This window comes from Panthera tigris, chromosome A1, assembly GCF_018350195.1.
Source record: "Panthera tigris isolate Pti1 chromosome A1, P.tigris_Pti1_mat1.1, whole genome shotgun sequence".
NCBI classification, from domain to species: domain Eukaryota; kingdom Metazoa; phylum Chordata; class Mammalia; order Carnivora; family Felidae; genus Panthera; species Panthera tigris.
Genome location: NC_056660.1, coordinates 64,343,404 through 64,357,520, shown reverse-complemented (window position 1 = coordinate 64,357,520; position 14,117 = coordinate 64,343,404).

Below are 14,117 nucleotides of genomic sequence, written 5' to 3'. Positions count from 1 at the left end.
GACATGGTCAGTTAGTTCACATGATTTTATTGACTTTTGGCAATGAAGATGATTAGTGACATATGCTTTGAAATAAGTTCATATCCAGAATTCATTTCCATCTCCCCCAAATTTTTATATTTCCTCTATTCAACTCTTTCTTCCTTCACTTCTATTTCAACTCTTCCTCTGCTACTTTCATAGAATTAGACAACTATCTTCCGAAAACTCTTGATTCAGGATTTTGCCCAATGTTCTTCATTCTGAGACAGGCTTTATTTTCTCATATATTAAGAATATATCTTGATTGCTCTGAAGATATAGCTATACACCTTCAAGGTTATTGTTCAAAGATTTGTGGTTTCTGAAAAGCTTTGAAATCTGATATAAGGGATGAATATATATATATACACGTATATATGTAAATATATAAATATGTGGTATATATGTAAATATATATGTGGTATACATATGATACACATGTCAATAGATGTGTGATATTATATATAAATGAATGTGAGATATATATATATATGAAATACAACCAGTTGTTATTGTTATGATATGTTTGAAGCCAGATGTATGAATGATTCGGAATCCAGAAATAAGAAGTAGCTATATGTATAGCCAGTAAGTACTGGCTTATGACATTAAATAGGATAAAACAGGAGATGAGTACCAAGAGAAAAATATATTCAACAGGCATCTATCAATTGTAGTCCTTCCGATTTCATTTAATATCAAGGCTATAGTGTGTAGAAAAAAGATCGTGGTGCTTAAAAGAAGGAAATACTTAACTTACAAATGCAATAATAGGCACAAAGTGAATATCTGTATTACTTCTCAAAGCTTTTGCCCCAAGGCAACCATAGAGCAGGCTGAAACCCACAAATATAATCAGCAATCCATGTCGTTCTTTCCTTGGCAATTTTCTGTCTCCATAGTTGTAGAAACATCATGGAAAATCTTGTGTGTCAGGTGAAAGCTTTTCTTTTCAGTTATGGCAATAACTTTGTCTATTCCCCACTCTTGTGTGTGTGTGTGTGTGTATGTGTGTGTGTGTGACAAAATGCCACCTTAGGAAAGGCTTAGTAGTTTTTATCCTACACAGTGTAGGGTGTCTGATATTAAACCCCTGTTCCTCTGCCTTTTCCTTCTAGCAGTAATAGAAGTGTTTTGGGGAAGGATTTAAAATAAATAAATTCCTATTTTCCAAAGCCATATTAAAATAGACTACGTGATCCATGTTATTAGACAACCACAGAAATAAGGTTTGTGCCATTGAGCTAAGTAGCTAATATTTTGAGAACCATTTTAGAGACCCTGCTTCTCTCCTAATCTTGAGCTCCAGTTTCTACCTATATATACAGATATTTTCTAGCTGTATAATCATGCATAAAAATATAATAAAAGGGGTTAAGCACCCCTCTTCCTTTTTGTCAGCACCACATCTCATTGTACATTTTATTTCTACAGGATCTCATAAAGACAGCTATGCATCAGCAGGAAAATATACTTCCTAACATTCAAAGTCAATGATGCAGATAATAGGGAACCAGCATCCTCAGTGTGGGATACATACTGTCCTCAGTCCCTGGCCCAGATGTTGGTAACAACCAATAAACTATATTATACACATATATAAAAAAAGCAGCTTGAAGGAATGGCCTGCTTAGCTAGATTTATTAGGAGAGATCTTTAATATGCCATATGGCAGCTTGGCTCTTCCAAGCGGGGCAGCCCTGTGAAGGAACGGATTGAAGCGTGATGACCATCCCCGGCACCAGTGTTGATGCCTCCCCAGGGAAGCAAGTGCTCGCTGCAGGATTGCTCCCCAGTGTCACGCATGTCATGTACCCTAGTAGTCCATTAGGCCTCAATATGTTTTCCATCAGAGCTGGGATCTCCATTACCCCTACTGTTTAGAGCAATCTCTAGACATCTTTGGGATGGGGGATGTGAGAAGGGGCAGGGCTGAGATCCATCATGCTATATAACATAGCTTTTGCCTTTTATCAAGACACTTTGTATAGGATAATGCAAACCAAGGAGTTTGTGATCGTTTTAAAGGCTATCATTCAAGGAAATGGAAAAGTGGCATATTGTATGTTGTTTGGAATGCCAGAAAGCACAAAACAGATTTTTCTTCTACTTGAAGGTAGCTGTGCGAGAACTGTGTGAGAACTGTGTTTTCTTTATTAAACATAACACTTTCCACACATAAAGGCCTTTATTCAGCGATTTGTATCAACATTTGTAGTTTCTTTTCATTAACGTGTAAGATAATTTTATCAATTTCTAGAGATGATAGGGAACAGTCACTATGATATATGTATATTAACTGTATCTTTGCAAATTAAGGGTGCAAATGCATTTTCCAGGCAAACGACAGGTCAACTTTTATGGCCTAAAGACCATCTTTATTATTTAATTTTTAATCAAGGTTTTGCTGTGTCTAGGAACTGACTTTATGAAAAAAGAATGCCAAAATATGTTTTGTAAATGCAAACTCCATGAATAGAGAAGTATCTAAAATCAAGCCTTGAAAAGGACATACATCCCTTATATACTTCTCCAAAATGAAAACTCTGAGCCTAATCATGAGGAAATACCAAGCGAACACAGTTTGACGAATATTCTAAAAAATAACCAGCCTGTAATCTTCAAAAGTGCTAGGTTATGAAAATCAAAGAAAGACTAAAGTTCTAGGTGAAGGAGACAAAAGAAGCATGAAAACTAAGACATGGTTCTGAGCTGAATCCTTTGGTTATGAAGGACATTGTTGGAGTAATTGATAAAATCTGAATGGGGTCTGTGGAGTAGATTAAAACATTGCAAAATTTCTGATGTTGATGGTTGTATTGCAGTTATGTGGGAAATATCCTTTTTTTGTAGGATATGTAAAATAAAATATTCAGAAGTGACAAAACATCATGCAAAATTTTACTCGGGTGATTCTGTAAAAAAGAAGTTTTTTTTTTATAATAGTCTCCAAATTTTCTCTGTATTGAAACTATTTAAAAATAACAAATTTAAGCTAACTTTTGGGTCTAATTTTTCTTCCTTTCTCTCTTTCTTTCTCTTTCTTCCTCTTTCTTTCTTTCTTTCTTTCTTTCTTTCTTTCTTTCTTTCTTTCGGCCCCACAGGGATGAAAGCACTTATTAATTCAATCAGTAAAAGCAACTGAGTCTGGTTAATTACATTAAAGAGATAGCTAGCTAATTACTTATCATTATTTCTGGGATGTATCAGTGCTATAAGATTTAAACAATTATGAAATAATTGTATGGGTAAAATGGCATTTAATATTTTAATTTGTTGCCAAATCATCTGATTAATTTCTAGATAATAAACTGAGTAAATGCCACAGAAACATTCACGAACAGAATTATGCCATTAAAATACAGTGCATGTTCTTCAATTCAGTGCAAAGTTTCTCATTAACTTTTTGAAGTACAATTTTCTCTTTGTAGCAAGGCCAATTTCACCTATAAATATGGCGTCTTTGACAGAAAACTTGTAGTACTGTAGGCAGTGTCTTGTTTAGCCTTTGAGCATTAACTGATATTTGAGGAGTGATATTTGCAGAAGAGCTGCTATGGTTTCAAGTTGACAAGCCATTAACTCTTCTCTCCCTAAAGCAACTACTAAACAATTCACTTGGAAATTTTACAATTAGATTTTCCACTTAGCTGTTTACTGCTTATTACTTTATTCTTCCTCTAGACCCTTTGAATTCTTTAAATATCTGTAATATATCTGTGTTATTTTTTTTAACTGCCAATTTTTAAAATTGATGGGTGATTAATTATGGAAGAGTAAACCCAACATGGGCATATATTCAGTTTGAATTGTGTTCATGTCTATAGTTAACAGTACTTTATCTTAATGTGGCAGGACTTATTTGGACTTTTGAGCAAATGCATGCTGAGTGAAAGAAACTGTTGTTTGTTGAGTAGCTGATAGTATGATTGGGTATAGACTTTTTGCAGTTATCAGTAGAAGAAAATTATGACTATGCTTAGTCAGGGAATTGGTAAAAATCTTAAAAATCCAGCATGCTCAATATCTTTAGTCCTCTGAAATAAAGACCCTAAGACTTTTAGAAGCTGTAGGATTGGTCCATGGACTCTCAGGTATTATCAGTCTTCCACGGTATCACAAGAACCAGATACAGACAAAGGGTCATTATAAATGTCACATAAGAATAAACCCTAATGGAGTTTCTACAAAGAGTCTTTTCTTTAAGACCTCTGCATTGTTTTCTTTATACGATTTTATCCTGGTGGGCCATGTGAGCCAAGAAACCATGATAGAAAATTAACTTGTAGTCATAAATTATCAGTTTTAAGCTTACTGGACCTTGTTTTTCTATGAAGCTCATGGAAAAGTGGTTAACAACTGGGTACTCTCCTTGCACAGACAGGGCCATTCCATGCCTAAATATTTTGTCACATTCTTTCTCTGCTCTCAGAAGAATATCTTCAGAGGTTGAGCAATTTTCCTTAAGACAAGCAGAGTACATGCTCAATCTTATTTTATCTAGGTTTTCTGTTCTGAACAGACTGGAAATGGTGTGTGCTTGGGCATTAGAAGAAGGGCAATGCTGTTCCTACGGTGATGTTTCTATAGGTCACCACTGACTGGGGCCTCTTATGGCATCTGTTACAGAATTCCAGCTGTGATAGGGAAGTCCGTGCTGAAGGGTCCCATTTAGACCACAGCAACTGGGCCACAAGCAACTAGCCTTTCACATCTGTGGGAAGCTTTTTATACCTCAGAGGCCCACACAGACTAAACTTGAGTCTAGAGGAGGTTGGAGGAACTTTCTTCACCTCTCTGGTCTGACGGACTTCTTATCCTCCTTGAGTAGAATAGGGAAAAATTAAGTTGATGATAAAAATTTAGAAGCCATAGGAGAATTCTGTACATTATAAGCTCATACCCACTGTTTTTTCAAAGAAAGGGTAAAAATAATTTTTAAAAATTTATTTTCTTTGTTTTATATTTTGATGATGGAAATATTTTAAATATTTTGCATTTTCCTGCTAGGTATTTTGGCAACTATAGGACAGGAATGTGGGAAGAATTTATTTTTTATAGTTCTGGGGGATAAGGTCAGGAAGAAAGGAATTGTCTGAAGTCTAACTTTCCCCCTTTTAGTTATGACTGGAGCATTCTGGCATTGCAAGTATTTCGGTATTGGCTTTACATTCACACATATTTTTAGTAAAAAATATTGACACATTATTAAAAAATGATCGTCTTATTTTTAACCAAATTATTTCATATTTCAGCAGATTCAGTGAACATAATGCATTTGAATTCCAAAAGAGTTTTGATAGAAATTTTGGAGCTAAAATAAATGCTGTTTTAAGAATATATTCAAAGAAAAGAATCTCCTCAGAAAATTGTAGTAGCAATAAAATTTTTCAAACTTTTGGGGCGCGTGGGCAGTTCAGTCGGTTAAGCATCCAACTTCAGCTCAGGTCACGATCTCACAGTTTGTGAGTTTGAGCCCCACCTCATGCTCTGTGTGGACATCTTGGAGCCTGGAGCCTACTTCAGATTCTGTTTCTCCTTCTCTCTCTGTCTCTCGCTCATGCTCTGTCTCTCAAAAATAAATAAATGTTTAAAAAAATTTTTAAAAATTTTCAAGCTTCTCAGCTCACAATGTTTACTATAAGATTTGGTGATCTTCATTGGGAAGTAGGGTATAAATACGAAATATCAACTTGGACATATTTAATAGAAATAAGAGATTTCTTTTCATGTAACTGCAACATCTGGTTAAAAATATTAAGAAGTGAAATAGTAATATCACTGATTTTTTAAAATTCAACCAATTTTTAAGAATATGGAGCAGCTTAAGTCTTCCTAAACCAAATTATTAAAGTGGATCTAAAATGTTAAAAATTAAATATTTGCCCATTTCTTCACTGGGTTATTTGTTTTTTGGGTGTTGAGTTTGATAAGTTCTTTATAGATTTTGGATATTAACCCTTTGATACGTCATATGACTTCACTCATATGAAGACTTTAAGATACAAAACAGATGAACATAAGGGAAGGGAAGCAAAAATAATATAAAAACAGGGAGGGGGACAAAACCTAAGAGACTCTTAAATATAGAGAAGAGAGGGTTGCTGGAGGAGTCGAGGGAGGGGGGATGGGCTAAATGAGTAAATGGCATTAAGGAATCTACTCCTGATATCATTGTTGTACTATATGCTAACTAACTTGGATATAAATTAAAAACATAATTAATAAAAAATTAAATACTCCTTCCAAGGAGGAAGCAAATCATCTAAACTTTCTCCAAAGCTTAAAAAATTCTCACAATTACTAATTTTTTACTTTATTTTTATAGCTATGAGATAGTTTCTGTTACTGTACTTACTTTATGTTTAGAAATAAGTATCCAGTAGTATAAAATACTTAGTACAATATCTTTTGAGTCAAGTATATTTAAAATTTTTTCTTTATGTGTGTAAGCATGTCCCAATTCCTTAATTATATTCAAATGGAATTTTGAATCTATTATTCTGTAGAAACAATGATTTAAACAGTGATTTGGATCCTGGCGAATCTAATTTTACCCTTGTGTTTGGCTGACAGGTAGTATGCCTTAGTCTGTCTGGGCTGCTACAACAAAATAATATTGAATGGGAGGCTTATAACAACAGAAATTTATTTTGCATAGTTCTGGAGGCTGGGATGTCCAGGACCAACATGCCAGCCAATTCTGTGTCTGGGGAGTACCCATTTCCAGGCTCATAGTGGGCCATTTTTTCACTGTGTCCTCCTACAATAGAAGAGGCAAGGGAGTTCTCTGGGGTCTCTTATAAGGGCGCTAATCCCATTCATGAGGACTGTGCCTCATGCCCTAATCATCTCTCAAAGGCCTCACTTCCAAATACCATCAAATTGGGATTTGGTTTCAACATATGAAATTTTGGAGGACACATTCAGTCCATCGCGTAATGCTACTGCTTTTCTAGACATTATATATCATCTATAGCAAGATTTATTGAAGTTCCATCTTAGGGATATTGGAGAAACATCTTGACTCACACTTGCAGCTTTTCTTATTTGACCGTTTCCTTTCCCCTTATACTTGCCTATACTCTTTACTACTTCCCCAGTTCCTGGGGATGGTCAGGTGTTCTAACAAAAGCAGATTTTGAACATCACAACTCTAGAACTAGTAGAGATGGGGCTAAGGTCTCTCACTGCTAAAGGATGGAGTAGAGTCTTTTGGAGGTTGAGCAGAGGATACGGGTTCAAGAAATGGAAGAATGGCAGGAGCTTCTATCTCCTTTGGGAGACTTGTCATTTAAGGAATCATCCTTTGACCAACAGCATCAGTATCATCGGGGATCTTGTCAGGAAAGCAGAATCTTGGGCCCCATTCTGGATGTACAAAATCAGGATCTGAATTTTAATTTAAGAACAACTTAATTTGAGAATCATTGGTTGGGGGAAGTGTAATATTTTTTTATTAGGGAGGACATGGTGTTCTCTCACTGCACCTTTATCACCCCAGCGTACTTATATGTCTTACAAAAGATTTTGTCATTGTTTTGGGAAGCTGACCTAAGATGCTCTATATTTTCACAGAACCACTGGGGCTTTTATCAAAATTTCTTTTGACTCCTTATTTTTTTTTTTCTAACCAACACCCGGTGTCTCTGTCCTTTGGACTTGGCCTTTCTTTCTATATTAACTCTTAGCTCCTCTTAAAGATCTTGATGTATTCTTTCTTTACCTGTTCTTTGGATTGACATTCCCATTTATTCTTTCCTACTCCAATTTTGTTTCTCAGATTCCAGAAATTCCCCAATAGCTTCTATGCTTACCAGGCTTGCTGCACCTTTCAAAGAAAGATTCAGATTATGTCAGGTATCCTTTTGAGGTCCGAAAGCAGGACATATATCTTCTTAAGATTAGAATTTTTAGGGAGGGAGAAGAAAGAGGAGTAATGTTCATATTGGTGATTAGGAGGTATCTTAGTCTCTTTGGGCTAAAGTACCACATTCTGGGTGGAATATCAACAACAGAAATTTATTTCTCACAGTCCTGGGGGTTGGAAGTCTGAGATTAGGTGCCAGCTTAGTCAGGTTCTCATGAGGGCCCTCTTCCCAGTTGCACATTGCCTGCTTCTCATGATATCCTCACATGATAGAGACGAAAGAGTGGAAGCAAACATTCTTGTGACAGTTAAGGGCACTAATCCCATTCATGAGGGCTCTACCCATATGATCTCATCTAATCCTCATTATCTCCCAAAGGCTCCAGCTCCCAATACCATCGCATTGTGGGGGTAGTGTTTCAATATAGTAATTTGGGGGGTTGTAAAAACTTACAGTCCATAACAGGAAGTAATAGAGGGACTCCATATATTCACTGTATGTTACAGATGAAAGGGGATGCTGGGATTGGGGTGTCTGGGTGGCTCAGTCAATTAAGCATCTGACTTTTGATTTTGGTTCAGATCATGATCTCATGGTTCATGAGTTCGAGCCTTGTGTCGTGCTCTGTGCCAACAGTGCGAAGCCTGCTTGGGATCCTCTCTCTTCCTCTCTCTCTGCCCCTCCCCCTCTCAAAAACAAACAGACAAACAAACTTAAGAAAGGGGACACTGAGACTCCAGAGAGGTTGAATGACTTGATAAGTATTTCAACGTTAATGAGAAAGCTGAACATAGTGCTAAGGTTATTGGTTCTCCTCTATCACCATGGTAACCACTAGTTTGAGTCTGGTTTGTGTTGTATATTTAAATTAATAAAAACATAAGAAAACTATCTTTCATGTACGTGGTACTGTATTGAGCATTATGTATGTATACCATCTATCTATTACTATAAATATTTTTTTCCCAATTTTCACAACAACCCATTCAAGTTGGCATCATTTTCTTTCTTTTCTTTTCTCTTCTTTTCTTTCTTTCCAGTGTAATTAATGTTCAGTGTTATATTAGTTTCAGGTGTGCAATACAGTGATTTGACAACTCTATATATTACTCAGTGCCCATTGTGGTAAGTGTAAATATTTTCCTTTTTTTTTTTTTTTAAAGAAAACTAAAGCTCAGGAAAGGGGAATCATTCACTTAATATCACATGCTAAGTTATTCACAGAATCAGAATTAGAACCCCTGTCCAACTTTAATCATCTGGAATTTTTACTATTCCCTTAGGTTTATCTCTGATCTTTGGTAATTACTACCTGAGTCATTCATTGAAAAAGTAAAAAAAAATATATATATATATAATGGTTCATGGCAAAGACATTGGGGACAGAACCTGATGCAAAGCCCAGCTTTGCTATTTGTAAGTTGTGTGATTCTGGCAAGTATCTGTGCCTCAGTTTCCTTAACTATAAAATGAGACTGATAGCCAAAACACTCATCTAGGGTTGCTGTGAAGATTAGTTTAAGGCACCTAGACGTATGTCTGGTGCATGTGAATTGACAAATAAGTGTTACTTCTAGTTGCCATTATCATTGAAAATATATCATCTCTCTAAGCATAACTGGGAAGTAAAGATATTTAATGTTTGTTAATTATTGGAATGAGTTTGAAATGCTTCCAAGATCCTTTCCCACAGGTAGCTGGTATAAACATTGGTTATAAAGTTATGCGTCAATGATGTATCTAGAAAGTTTGCAATTTTATTTTGATGAACGAGGTTTAAAAAATACAAAACACTTAATTTTTGTGTATGCAGTGTGTCTTAGGTCAACTGTGTTTATCCTAGCTTTTAATAGGTTTCAAAACCAATAGGGTTACTTTTCAAATGATACATTAGCTTAATTTTCAGCTTAAGAGGAGGCATGTCTCATGAAGTGGTTGAACATGAGAAAATGCACAGGACATGAGCATCTGAACTCCTGACTTCCCAGATGGAAATTTATAACCTGAAATGGAAAGTTACATAAAGGATGCAAGAATTAGGGTTCTTAAAGGGTTCATGAAGAAGCCAAAATTCCATATATCTGAGAGGCAAGTACAGATATTCTGAAGTAAATCCCACATGGAAACATATATTACAAATTTTTGCTTATAATCAATACTACAATCAGAGATTACTTCATTATTTTAAATCATGCTTGCTCAATGAGCTCATTGACATTCACGGTTATTTATGTGTACTCAGTACCCAAGAAACTTCACTTGATATGAATGATGTCACACAATAAAATGACTTGATTGCATATTTAAAATTATATCCTTCAGAAAGGATATTCAAAAAAGAGCTACACTTTAAAAATTGTAAGTGCTTGGGAGTGCAATAAAGAGTAAAGGAAACCATTGTCCTTATATGGTTGAATCAGCATTTTAATTTTTTTTTAATCTCAGAATTTGAGCTAAACACAAAGCTCAAAGGTTTTCAGAGAGAATGGCTTCAAAGCCAATCTCTTTCCACCTTGTGGTTTAAAGCGAAGGCCTCTCAATAATGCAGCAGTTATTCTTTAAATGGCCTTGAAGATTTGTGATCTTGGGAATAGAATATGTAATAAGCATTGATTCCTTTTATTCTGTTCTAATTTAATTTTACTCTTTGTGTCTTTTTTACCTCAATGCTTTTATGTTAAAGATAAGGATCAAATGAATAAAGTAATCATAAAAGACATTTATCAACTTCTATTTTTAGAAGAAATTCAGCTTCTATGGTCAAGTTATATGTTCTCTTAAAAAAATGCTAGTAGTAGAGCATTTAAATTCCAAAGTATTAATTTAACTGTCAGTTCTGAGTTTGTCATTCCAGTTATGGCATAATTATGTGGTGAAAGGGGAAGGAGCAGGAAGTTATGTATACCATACAGGACTGGGCTGAAGAGTTGGCTTTTGCCATTTGCTGTTTGAGTAATATTAAACAAACTTCTTGACTCCATAATATTTCAGTTTCCTCATCTATAAAGTCAATTCATTATGGTATTACTTCACAAGGTTCTTATAAAGATTAGATACAATACTTGATATTGGAAGGCTTGCCACAGAGTAGGTTCACAGGTTACGTTTTAAAAATTGTATTATGCATAGATTTGAACTTAAAACTAAAGCAAAGAAAGAGGTTCCCACCTTGAAATTTTCATAACTCTCCTATACCAAAAGTTTTCAGTAGCTCCCCTTGAATTCAAAGAAATTCAAGCTTAGCTTGACTCTAAGCTCTTTTTCTCTAGCCATATTCTCTCCTTACTACCTTAAAAGTGACTCTCCACTGGAATCAAAGGGTATATGTACTGGGCCCTGCTTTTGACCTTACTTTGACCTTTCCTTGATAGATTCCTTTTCTTTCACCCTCTTAATTATGAAATTTTCTAGTAATGTCTAGCTCATTGAATGGCTTTTCAGGGCTATCTGAAGACCCAAACCCACAGGATCCTCTTCTTTCTGTGCCTTTCCAGCACTTATGGCCTATACATTGCATTAGGTACTGATTATATAAAGCCCTCTCATAAGAATGCAAGACCATTCAGTGACAGCTGGGAAGAGTTCTTTTCACACAAGTCCAGGTACTCACCACACCCTTCATTCATATTTATTGAAAAATGCCTTTCTTCATTAGCGTCATTTTATTTATTTTTTTTTTTTTTTGAAATCTTAGTCACCACCGTTTTGTGCTGCTATTGTGATCAGAATTATGTACGCTGGAAGGAACAAAACTAAAAAATTGCCTCAAACAAGATAGAGTTTTAGTTTTTCATGGAAAACCTCTTGGAAAAGTTGGGTCGAGACAATCCAACTACCATATTGGATCTAGCCCATTGATGATTTCTACAATGTTGCTCTTGTTTCACAGTCTAGCCACTGGATCCACATTCTGTTGCTGCGATTAGAGAAGGTAGGAAGAAAGGGCAAGGGCGAACTCCAGCTCTCTTCACTTCTAAGGGTAGGAGAAGAAGCTGGATGTCTCAGCCCAAGCCGGGAAAAGGACTAACTCTGCCTTTTTCTTCTATTTAGGCCCTGAGTGACCTGTATGATACCCATGTGCACTGGGGAGGGTGATCTTTATTTAATCTTCTGATCCAAATGCTAATGTCTTCCAGAGACAAAATCTCATGCACACCCTGAAATAGTATTTTACCAGCTATCTGAGAATCCCGTAGCCCAGCCACGATGGCACATAAAGTTAACCATCACAACCACTGCTTACATTCTATCTTGATAGTAAGTTGCTTAAGGGCAGGGATGGCAACTAACCTATGTACCCTGCAACATTTCATAAATAGAAAACACACATTTCCCAAAACTTTGTAGGCAAAAATGAACGAACTCAGTTTACCACACCTAGAACATTGACACAATCACTTTTGAATATGTTAGGGAGCCAATGTTCACACTTCTGAGACTAGAGTGAGGAAGAATGATAAGAGAAAAAATCAGAACATGTTTTATTTTGAGAGTGATAAGATAAACATGTCAGCTTTTCAATCTAATAGCATCTCAGACATGGCATTTCCTTCATGGGATAGGCAGGGGACATGGCCAGGGCCAGAAACTAGTTTTTTGTCAAGACTTTCAGAATTAACAGAGAAAGTTTAGCCAGGCCCTTCAAATTCACAAGAAATTGGTATATAGATTGGACTTTTAGTTGAATTTATAGTGTGCAATTTGTAGTCCATTTTCAGTGCTTGCAATGCTTCTGTTCATTCTGTTGTACTGATAAATGTCAAGGTGGATGGAAATCTTTAGAAGGTAGAAGATTTCGATGAGCACGGGAATCAAAGCAAAATGAAATTGAATAGTCTTCACGGATATGTTCTCTATGTCCTGGTAATTTCTAACAAGCATCTGATAAGCATCCTTGTTCCCTCAAAAGCAAACATCTTTCAGCACTTTATAGTGAATATATGTACCAACTAGCCTCTTTAAGAATGCAAGGAATAGAAACTTACTTGGTTTATCTTGCTTAAAACAAGTGGGTGTGGAGCTAGAGTCAAAAGGTAGAGGTGATGCAGAGCTCTTGTGCCAAGTCTACTCACAGGCACCAAGATATGCTTTCCTGCTTGTATTATTCACATCCTGCTTTGGGGTCTTCTTATTACCTAGAATCACAAGCTGTTTTGGTAAAAGCATAACTGCCTGGGCAGTGGTAGTGAAATGTTAATCTGTACAGTTAATTTGTACAGATTTCTGTTTGAATGAATTTCCCATGTCAAGGAAATGTGTCCCAAACTCCCATGCTGACAAAGTATGAAGGGGTCAAATGCTCCGGTGTCATATTGATGTGCATGAGGACAAGGGATGGAGTGGTTGGGCAGATAAGAAAAATAGAGGTAAAATATCAAAAATAGAGCTAAAATATTGATATCAAAATATCAATAGAAGTGACTACTTAGAAACCATGCCTCAACACAGATGCTAGAGCATGGATAACATAGGCATGTCAGACTTCACAAATTGTGGTGCAGATAATATCCACAAGCAGCATTCTGTTGTGAAACAAACTTACATACATGGATTTGCAGGATGTATAGTCTACTTTCTTTAAGACATTCTTATCATGTAAATATTTGGTAAACCAAAGTGTTTGATGTCGGGGATGCGGCAGCTGGAAAGGGGAAGCAATTCTAATGGCTTTTGTGACATGGAACTAAAATCCACACTTGGGTATTGCAACCATCACCAGCGATTGCCTTGGGAAGGGCTGCTGTAGCACCAGTCCAGAGAGCTGGTGCTTAGGTGTCAGGAGGGAAATTCAGAGAGACTTTCTATTTGCTGAGAAATGACAGGTGTCCTGTGTGGAGGATCAATACCCTCCCTCAAGTTATTCTCTGTTGAGGAGTTCAACAATTTATTCTAAGATTTCAGCTCTTTTGAACTCCATTAAACATTTAGAAGTACCTTTTACGGCAAAAAGAAAAATTTTGTAGCTGTATTACTTTGAGATGCCGTACCAGGATACCAGAAACTGGGTGGGTTAAAAATAACAGAAGTTTATTTCTCAAAGTTGCAGAGGTTGGGAAGTCTAAGATCAAGGCGCTGGAAGATTTGGCGTCTGGCTAGAGGCTCCTTGTGGTTCATAGATGGACATCTTTTTGCTGAAAGCTCACATAGCAGAAGAAGGCAAGGGGGCAATCTGAGTCTATAAAAGCACTAATTCCACTTACGCAGGCTCCATCCTCCGGACCTAGT